We start from the raw sequence: 10860 nt of genomic DNA, 5'->3' as shown, positions 1-10860 counted from the left end.
AATCTCACCATGTTACTTGCTTGCCCTGTTGGTTTTCCTCCTGATTCTTACCCACAAACACTCAACACTAGCATCTCCAGGCTCCAAAGAAAGCACTCCCTGATTTACAGGGCATCCCCATTGTCTCTCCTTCCTTGCCTATCCCCTCTGAAGGGTTTATAGCCATCCATGGGAGTACTGCAGTTGTTTGAGTCACCACCACATTTCTGTGATGACAAAATCTTCCTGCTGCACCACAATTTCCAGTTCCTCCAGTTTGTTGCCCATCCTGCGTGCATTAGTGTAGATACCCTTCAGTGGGTTATTGATCCAGCTTCCTTTTCATGGAGAAAAGCTCAAATTCCTGCATGATTGTTTTCAGAAGCCCTGTGGTTTCTACCACACCAATAATCCTTGTGTCCTCGCTGCTGCAAATTGCTTTGCAAGTAATACATAGACACCAAAAAATGGTTTAAAGGATGCTGTCATCATAGTTACAAAGAAAGGACTGATATTCTGAGCTTAAATGCCATTGCAGGTTTTGAAAATTTTGATAAATATTGATAATTTTACCTCAAAATTTTCTAAACTGAAGCTCCATAAATGCCCTAAATGTTTCAGTTTCCCAAATGTCCTTGAATATCTCAAGTTCGGAACAGACATGGCTGCTGAACTGAGTAATGTGCAAGTGCCATAAATATTTAACGGTTTTTAAATATTCCTAAATTAAAAAAATGACACAATGAATGCTATTTGGAACTACTCCATTGATATAAGTATGTCTTCAAGAAAGAAATATGGATAATGTCTGAGTCCAAGGTGTCAAGACAATGGCAAAAAGCCTCGATGCTTCTTAAAAGGTTTAAATAACTCAACTGAGGTTGAATAAAAAGTTGAATTTAGATAATGGAAATAGAAACGGTCTGGCATTAATAGGTAGAAAACTTACTGGTAAGTTTGGGTCTGGTACACAGTATTTTTAGTTCACCTTTAAACAAGTAGAACTCCAGTGACTTGAGTAGTTCTGATTTATGCTAGGATAAATGAGAGAAGAATCTACCCATACGTCTTCCTGCATGCCTGTAATAAATCCTGAAGGCTATTGGTGCTAGATAAATAACATAGTACGGTTGGGATAAATTGCTAGACAGAGGGTTACATATAAATATTGTCAGAATTGGGGTTTATGAGGTGATTTTTGTGACATGGCTTACAAATAATGTCGTCACACTCAACTTTTTCACAAATTATTCAGGAACAAGATGAAATAGCAAAAGAAAATAATTTGAGATTCAAGTGAAATTTCTAAGCAGTTTGTAGCAAAATACAGAATTATTTTCAAGTTGTAATTTTTGTATTTATCTTACTGTCCAACTTTTGTTCTTTTTCTTGTAATATTGTTTATAATGATAATAAAAAAGACAACTGCCCCTTGCAGCCTTCAGCTGGGAATACTTCTATTGGAGCAGGCAAAGATTCTTTGCAAATACTGGATTTGGATTCACTTAAATTTCAATAGTGGGTTGAGAGCTTGAGTTTTTTTGCTCGTCTCCTTCCATCACCACTAACAACACCCCTGCTTAACTTGGTTCTTAACTGCGGGAGGACGTCAGTGCCATTTATAGAGCATTTAACTGTGAAGGTAAAATCATTACTTTTCAGTATACTCCCAACAGGCTTCAATGAGAGCTTTTTATGTCATAGTTTGTTAAATTGTAAATAAATAAGCAAAGATATGTTGACCTTCAAGAGCAGTTAGATTTAGGCCCTCTTTTTGTTACTGTTCTGGACTAAGGACTGCCTGATTTTTCTTTTATCTTGTTTATCTATTTAAGCACAATACTATTAGAAAACTGAGTCAGTGATATGATTTCCAGACAGCAAAAGCTAATTTGAATTTAGGGCTTCTCCCTAAATCACAACTAACCAGATTATAGACTAATAAACAAACCTTAGCCCTCAGATTACAAGTAGTGTAGCCACATAGAAGACCATATGTCTAATCTTTAGTTTTAATTTATGACCAGCTGTAGGTGTAAGTTTTCATTAATTGTCCAATGCCCAAAACTTGTGAATGCAGTTGTTGTCTTAGAAGTTCAATGAATGCTTATTTTATTTTTTATCTCAAAGTTAATATTTATCCTTACTCTTATTTTTAAGCATTTTTAAATGTGTGAATGTTAGGATGGCTTTGGTTTCTGCAATATACTTATGCTATGATTGTTAAAAACTGATTCCAAGAAAGAAGAAATTTATAATTAATAGTCTCATTTTACTGTCTGTACATTTTGCTAATACACTTATATTTTGCTCCAAGCTTTCTGGCATAAGTCTCTATGTATTCTTGATGGTGTGTCTTCAGAACCTCCATTAATGTTAGAAAGATTTATATCTGCACAGTAAAAGGCATATGCTGTGTCTACTTTTAATCCACCTCTCCTAACTAAACTAATTCCCAGGAATCTGTAAAAGTAGAGGGAAAATAAATTCAAGTTCAAATTTCTTGGATGGTTACCATGAAGACTGTTTCTCCTTGGGGATGCAATATTTTTAAACCCACATTCAATGCAGTTTTGTACTGCTGTTTCTTTCTATAGCTATATCCTATAATTTTCCCCAAGTTCTCAGTATCACATCTGTAAAAAGATGAAAAGTCTTGTGGTGTATTCATGTGGAGGATGGATTGGATCCCTGCTTTCAGTCACTTTCTGAAGAGTCAAGCTTAACTCCACCTATACTCAAAGCCCACAGGTAAGGTTTGTGGTCTTGTCTCATGTCCTGTCAGGGAAAGTTAACATTGGTTCACAGTTTATCAGAATAATGATGAATATTTAGCAACTTTGACAGACTCTGGATTTTACTCAAGATTAAGCAGAGTGGAAAATTTTGAAATTTGATGTATTTATGTAGGATTCGTATTCTACCAGCTCAGATTGTATGTGTCTTCATTCCTTCAGAGTACAATTAAAATTCATTCCTACATTTGAGCAAACTCTGTCTGGTTAATACATATTCTCTCACTTGATGAGAGAGGCTGTGATCCTTCATAAGCTGCTAACCCTGCTAAATCTGAAGGGGTGGATATGGATGCAATCAGCTAAGTGGGTCTTTATGCTGCCTGGCATCAGCACAATCAGATTTCATCATGGGACATAAGTGAAGTGCAGATTTCAGACTAGGAACTGAAAAATAAAAAGTATTTTGCTGTAGTAACCAGGGAAAGGAACATTATTGGGAGCAAGAGTGGAGTACAGTATATTAAAATAATCTGAGAGAGAAATCACAGAGGTAAGATTTATACATAGTCAAACAGAGAACATTTTATTGTTATTTTGGAGGCCTCAGTCAGAGCTGAGCTAGGACGGTAATTGCCTTATAATGTGCGTATATTATAACAAAATATATAATTTTCTAAAAACAGAGATTCTAACTTGAGGTATCTGTTTCTGTGATAGCTGTTTAACTGAGAAGACAGAAACTGGCACCTCTTTGGATATCACTAGGGAGAAAAACTGTGAAACTGTGAAGATACTCTATTACTGTGTGACAGATTTGAAAGGTAGTTCTTTAAAGACAAACAATCCATCAAATTAATTTTTAACAGATTATTGATCACAATGCAAGGAAAGGGTATGGTCTCAGTTAATCTAAGTTCTACAGTCTTACATACCTGGTTGTAGAAGAAAAAAAAACGTGTTTATTCTGAGCCATGATGTATCTCTTTTTGTGGTATCCAAGGTGGGAAAGCCATTTCCTCTGATATTCATTTATTAGTTTCAACTGTGTCTGTTTCATTATTTCCTGCAAGCTCCATTAAGAAAAGGTAAAAGAGACATAATCTTGGTCATGATTGTGGAGTTCTTCCACAGTAACGAAAAGAAACAAGCAATCAGGGTAAGAAAAATGAGAAATGATAAGGAAATAACAAGGGGGAAAAGAGAAAACAGTAAAGAAAGAAATAAGGAAAATAAGGAGGAAGAAGAAGTACATAGTGTTCAGGGAATAGTGTAGGAGATCAGATAATTATTGAAAGAGGAAGCTAAATCATCCTAAGGGGAGCCCTTGATTCTTCTGAAATCCCAGATTTTATGGATATTAACTCAAATATATTAAGTACAAAGCATATAATTACAATTTTCAGAATGTAAAATTGGTTCAGTGTTTAAAAGCAGTTTTCTTCTGCACCAAAAATAATAGCTTCAAAAGAAACTGAACTACCTGGGAAGGTAGTGTGCAGGGGTATGTTTTTTTTATTTTATATTTTAGGGTTTTTTTGTTTGTTATTTTTTTTTCTGTGCAGTATGACTCTTTTAGTCCTGTCAGTTTACTCCCATTTGTATTCGTTATGCAGATCCCAAACAATTTTTCTTTTTAAATTTAGTATTCATCGTGTGGCTTTCTCAGTGACACTGAAATGTAATAAACAAAAGTGACTCACAAGGTCACTTGCTGCCACTCCTATGTTAATAAGCTCAGTTTTCCCCAATTCCATATGGAAGAATTGCTTCTGCTATGAAGGTGAAGAAAATTCTGAGGGCAGAATCTGTGACCATGGTGACCTACCCTAAGCATTACAACATAAGTGAGCACATTCTTCTCTCTGAAAAACAGTTGAATCCAGTTTTGTTGTTTATGCAAGTAAATATTTACATTCTCATGAGAGCTACTAACACACAAAAAAACCACCAACCCCAAAACCTCATTGTGTTTGAAAAAACCCTCCTTTTATAAACTCTTTTATTGGGTTTTGAACTCCTTTAGTTTAAATGCTGCAGTGAGAAAAAGAAAATGTTAAAGCTCTTAATAATGATTTACTAAGCATGTTCTGATTCTTTGCAATTTAGCCTGTTCATTAATTTATATTTATGAATATGAATGTTCATGTGTCTGTACCCTAAAGAATATTTGCTGTAAAGCAGAAGTGAACGAAAAAAAATCAGCCAGAGAAATTTCCAGCAAATGAAACTCAATTTGTTTCTTTCATGAGGCAGAAAGCCCATTTGGAACAGCCCTTCTCTATCAATAGTAGACAATATTCTAAAGTACAGGTAAATTAGGATAAAAACTAAATTAGAAATACAAGGTCATGGTAAAGAAAATGAAGAAAAGCTGTTCTAATTTTATACTGTCTTATCAAACTGTGGATGTGTTTGTGCTAGTGTTTTGTATCTTCCAGAAGAAGCAGAGAGGTACAGGAAAGTGAAGGAGGAACCTGAAATTTTATTTCATCTCCTGAAGTACAAATTAGTATATTGGAGACACAAGAGGATAATTCAAAAATTGAATATTAATTGGGTGTAGAATATCTGGCTCAGGAGGGAGAAGAATGGCTAAAGAATTAGCTACTAGATCCATATATCCAGTTATCTCTGATAATTGGAAATCATCCTTCTTATCCAGTTATCAGAGAAGGAGGCCGAAAATATCTGATAACACCCGATATTGTCTACTTTAGGTATCAACTGGACAGGACTTTTCACACACAAATGCAAAGTCATTCAGAACAGGCTTCAACATAAAATTAAATTAAAACATCCATTTGGAGGGACATGCTTTCGGACTCAGGGTGGCATTCAGTGCCTAATCTGAATTTAGTATTTTAGATGCTGTTCTCTTGCTGGCCCTCCAAAAGGGTGAGAACAGTCCACTTGTCTCAAGTCATATCTGTAGAGTAATACAGATATCTCAAACTCCTGGCATGTCTAAAATCAGCTGAAAATTTTGTGAACTCCTTCTTGCTTACAGGAGAATTGAAAATAAAGAGAAGAGTTCTAGATGTGCAACACATCTACCATGGAGGAAGCTTCAGTAATGCAGAGTAGCAGGTAGCTTGGGCAAGCATGGCTAGGAGGTGATAGAGTCCAGAACTTTTAGGAAAATAAGGAGCATTACCATAAATTCAAAATAATGGATTTAGGAAAAATTACTCCAGTCACCTTGAAAAACTGGTTGATGAGCTCTCTTGGGAAGAGTTTCCAAGACAAAATAATAGTGAAGGTGGTACGGTGGTGATGATGCTGATGGTAGCAAGAATGTTTCTTTAAGCAAATGCTAGTTCCAGAGGTTTCAAATATAAACTATTCCATTAGGAAGGAAAAATCAAAATAATAATGAAATCAACTTGACCAACACATATATTATCTAAATATACTTCAAGTAAAACAGTGAAGAAATACAGCAGAAGTTTACATGAATAAAAGCAAAAAAGTCAAGCTTCTGTGCTGATATCAGCAAAGGATGTCAAGTGTATGTAATGAAACAATGCACAATGTAGAGAGTGGAGAAAAAAAGAGAAATAAAGGATCATGCTGCTTCTTCCAAGAAAACGAAAATTATTGGCTAAAGGTACTGAGTAAGCTGAGGTATTTAATGTCCTTTTGCATTTTTTTTCACCAAAACAGGCAACTATGACCAGATGGCTGAAACAATTAGAAATAGTGATGTAAGAATAAGACCTTAAGTCACAGTAAGTAAAGGACAGATTGGAGTGTACTTATATGAATTAGATGTTTTCAAATAATTTGGAGTGGTAACTGAGAGGGCTAATGAGATCCTCAAGTCATTAGCAATTACCTTACAGAACTCATGTACATGAGCAAATCTTCAAATGCCAAAAAAAAAAAAAACGCAAAAAAAGATTGAAATATTGGTGAGATTATTTTATTTCCTTTGCAACTTCACAATTCACTTCTTCCTCTCAGGTCCTTCTTCTCTAATCCTTCCTCCCAGATAATCAATTGCCCCTCTGCTGAGTGTGTGGAGCATGAGTATAAATCCAAAGGGATCTTAATCAACCAAAAAATATAAAGGTTAAAGACCTATTTCTGTCCAGATGTACAGAAATATTCTTGTGTCTCAAACATCGCCAAGTTTCTACCCTTTTGGATCTTAATCATAATTTAAAGTAGTAGAGATGTAAATATTATCTCTACAATAGATTTAAAAATTGCATTCACATTTTAGTTGTTCTGTTCCTTGGGAACAAGTCTCAGTTAATCTGAGCAGTGGCAAATGAGTGGGAGCACAAAGCTGGGTGACACACCACTACAGAAGGTTCATCTGTGGGTGGGCAGAGAGTTGGGCACAGTTTTGTCTTAAATTGCTGATGCTAGAGCTCATCTGCCGGAGCCTGAAATGACTTCCTAAGGTGCAAAATAGTGTATTATCAGCTTTTAGAATGATTCATTTTTCTGAATTCTTTTAAACATGAATCTGGCTGTAAAGGAAGGCTGATTACTCAGTTCCTCCCTGCACCAAGTTCAGTCTTTTGTCCACAGTTCAATACAGACAGGGAAGTGACTAACTTGTCATTTTTCTTTTACAAACAGCTGCTGGTGTAAGAGAGAAAATGAACAACCATCTACAATTTCTAAAGTCTTGAGGCTGAGAAAAAAAAAAAACAACAACAACAAAAAAAGAAAACAAAACCAAAACCAAAAAATACAATCAAGAGGAAACAGGAGAAACTGCAAAGCAATACAAAATTGGGAGAGAATTGGAAAATTGTCTCTTTATAAAGAAAAGGAGAAAAAAAGTTGTGAAGAAACTGGAAAAAACAAAACCAAGGAAAATAAAATGAGATCTAAAATGAGCTATCATTGCTTTTTAAAGTTAAATATTTAAGAAATGCCTTTGGTTACATATATGCACAGAAGCAGAGTCACATCAACACAGGCTAGGAGTTAAGCTGGCAGTTCTTTAAGCACATAAATATGGTTTCATGACCTAGTTACTACAGTTTACCTCTCAGTAAGAATTTTAATCTCACATACAGCGTAGTACTGTGGTGGTTGTGTGCCTTATGGCTTACATCTGACCAATCAGCTCACACAAATTTGAGCCTGGGAGCCATTAGTTTCTTGGAACATATTTTCAGTAGTGTCTTGTTACCCTTATTACAGCCTTTGAGAGAAATTTTTACAGATGCTCCTGATGGCTACTGCAGCATCATGCAGACAGACTGTCTACATGACTGTGAAGCAGGTAATTGAATATAACTTGCTACAGCTTTGGGCAAATCAGATCTTGCTGAATAATTTTTTCTCTCAGGGAGGAAAGAAGGTAAGATTTGGTTTCAATAGTAATTTTGATAGCACCCAAATGTGTTTGCATCTGTACCATACATGCTACTGTTTTGGATCAGCTCTGGTAGGCAGCTAAACCCACCCAGCTGTGGGCTCCATACTCTGCCCCTCATCTGGTGGATGAGGCAGAGAATCAGAAGGAGAAAAATGAGAAAACCCATGGGTTGAATTAAAAACAGTCTAATAGGTAAAGCTGCATGTGCAAGCAAAACAGGAAATAGAATTCATTCACCTCTTCCCATGGGCAGGCAGGTATTCAGCCTCCCCAGAAGAGAAGGAGAGAAGACAAGCACTGTCACTCTGAAAAAGTTCCTCTGCCCCTTCCCTTGTCTCCCAGCCTTTATTCTTGATTATAATGTCATAGAGTATTGGATATTCTTTGGGTCAGTTGGGGCCAGCTGGCATATCTCTGCCCCCCTCAAATTTTAGCAGAGCCCATCTTCCTCTTTTGTGGAGTGATGTAAGAGGCAGAAAAGGCCTTGGTGTTGTGAAAATGCTGCTCTCAACTGAGTGTTATCAACCCTGCTTTGATCACAAAAAACAATACATAGAACTATGCCAGATAATATAGAGAAAATTAAGTCTATTCTAGCCAAATGCAAAGCCAGTACATATACAGTTTATCAGTGTAGTAAGTTGGTTTATTTTCATTATGTGCAAAATGAAGTAAAATAGCAATTGCAACCTGTTTCACATTGACTTTGGGACAAATGTATTATCATATGTGTATAGTTATCCATTTAGGATGCTCAGAGAAATAACTCCTTGATGTGATGGTGATGATCTATAATCAATTTATCATTAAGATTTTATCTTATTTATGCAATTGGATGCTGTCCTGAGCAACTTGCCCTGGCTGACCATGCTTGAGATGTTTTAGAATAGATTATTTCCAGAAGTCCCTTTCTCAGTCTGTGTTCTGTTATCATAACTAGATACAGGTCTCATCTGCAATAAGCCCTTTCTAATAAAAAAGAGAGAAAATAAAGTTTCTTTTCTCTTTTATTTATTGCCACCCCACCCAAAACCTCCCTCTGTAATGTCTCTTGGCCACCCCTCCCTTAACAGTTCAGTAATAATGGTGGTTTAAAAAAAAAAAATCTTAACCCATTCATTTTTTTCTTTTTTCCTTCAGAGTGGGATGAAGGACACACTAAAACATAACTCTATAATTTCCAACACAAATCTGAACTTTTTTGAAGTTAAGATGTACTTCAATCTAGATTTTGACAGATATTTTGGAGGGGGAGGTCTCGGGCAGTAGAGTCAAGCAAGCAAAAGGGCAAGGAATGGACTCATTGAAGACAAACTACTGCTCTGTCCTTTATGAAAGGCAAAAGAACATCTCTTCAAAGATTTTTATCAAAGCCTGGACACAGAAGTTGAGTGCACACTAAGGACACTTGCCAACAGCACTAAATTAGCAGGAGCTGTTAGTTCCTCAAGGGCAGGGAGTCCTTACAGGGATTTTGATAAATACAAGTGCTGAGCGATCCCCAGCAATATGAAATTTTAAGTAGAAATGCTGGATTTTGAACATGGAATGGTGTAATCCTGGGTTATGGCAATGGTGAGGGACAAGAGGCTGGAGTACAGTCCTCAGAATTCATCTGGGGGTTTGGGTTGGTGATAAGTTCAATATGAGCTAAAATTGTGTCCTGGTGGCCAAAAGGGACAAGCTATCTTGGGGTACATATAAGCACAGTTGGGAGAAGTGATTGGACCACTGTACTCAGCATTGGTGCAGCCTCTTCAGGAATTCTGTGCAATCTTAGGCTCCACAAATTCTATACTTTGTGATTTTTTTTGTTTGTTTGTTTGCTGGTTTTTACTTTAATGAGAAATATAATTCAGTGGTTTTCCTCATGAAGAAAAAGAGAATCAGCCAATTACTAGAATTAGAAGATTTAAAAATTTTCTAACTACATGGTTTCCACATTCAGCCAGGTTTCAATTTTGTGGTTGAGAAAAAAGTCAGAAACAATGTTTATGACCACATATCTAATTCAGTTTACAGTAAAAATCTCTGCATTTTCTATGTCTACATATACATGAGACCTTTCACCTGCTGAGCCAGACGTTATGACAGTAAAACAGCATGGGCTTATGAAATTAAATAAGTGGTTTGAGCTGCAATTAATTCCTTTATCTACAAATTACTTTTCGGCTTTAACAAATGCAGATTGTCAAATCCAGTTTGGCTAAAATTAGACTGCTACCTTGGTAAGTTTTGAGCGCTTAAAGATTGACTTCAAAACCTGGCTTCCTCAATACTTGGTTTTTCCTCATACATTATTGCAAATATTGTTCTTAAATCTCACATGTGTTATGGAATTACTGATTATCAATGGTTATGTCTATGTAGAGTTTTGCAAAGGAGAGCCTCATATGGTCCATCTACATATTAAAGAAATGCAAGTCTGCTCTTTTTCTGAGACAAACCAGAGCCTGAAGAACTTAAATTGTGAGGTACTGGTCCAAGGAAATAATCCTCCTTGGGAGTTTTAGGACTGAACTTTATAGCACATTCAAAGCCCAGAACCTGCCGTGTGCTGGGCTCATGCCAAGCCCCGTGGGCAGCAGGGCGGGGAGGGGATTCTGCCCCTCTGCCCCGCTCTGCTGGGACCCCACCTGCAGGGCTGCATCAGCTCTGGGCTCCAGCACAGCAAGGACAGGGACCTGCTGCAGCCAGGCCAGAGGAGCACCGAGGGGAGCAGAGGGATGGAGAGATCTGCTGGGAGGAGAGGCTGGGAGAACTGGGATTGTTCAGCCTGGAAAAGTGAAGACTTTGGGGTGA

The 10860-nt window shown here is 36.8% G+C and overlaps 1 long non-coding RNA gene across 1 annotated transcript in view; it reads left to right on the top strand.

Moving 5' to 3' along the window:
• The first annotated feature begins 1421 nt into the window (after positions 1-1421).
• Positions 1422-10860, top strand: part of LOC146768581 (uncharacterized) — a 31937-nt gene continuing 22498 nt past the window's right edge. Inside the window, exon 1 of the long non-coding RNA XR_014958633.1 lies at positions 1422-2730. This is a non-coding gene — a long non-coding RNA (uncharacterized LOC146768581). The remainder of the gene's footprint in view (positions 2731-10860) is intronic.

Source organism: Lonchura striata, chromosome 1 (genome assembly GCF_050655825.1).
Source record: "Lonchura striata isolate lonStrDom1 chromosome 1, ASM5065582v1, whole genome shotgun sequence".
Lineage (NCBI taxonomy): Eukaryota > Metazoa > Chordata > Aves > Passeriformes > Estrildidae > Lonchura > Lonchura striata.
Note: the sequence above shows the minus strand (reverse complement) of the source record. Positions and strands in the feature narration are given on the sequence as shown.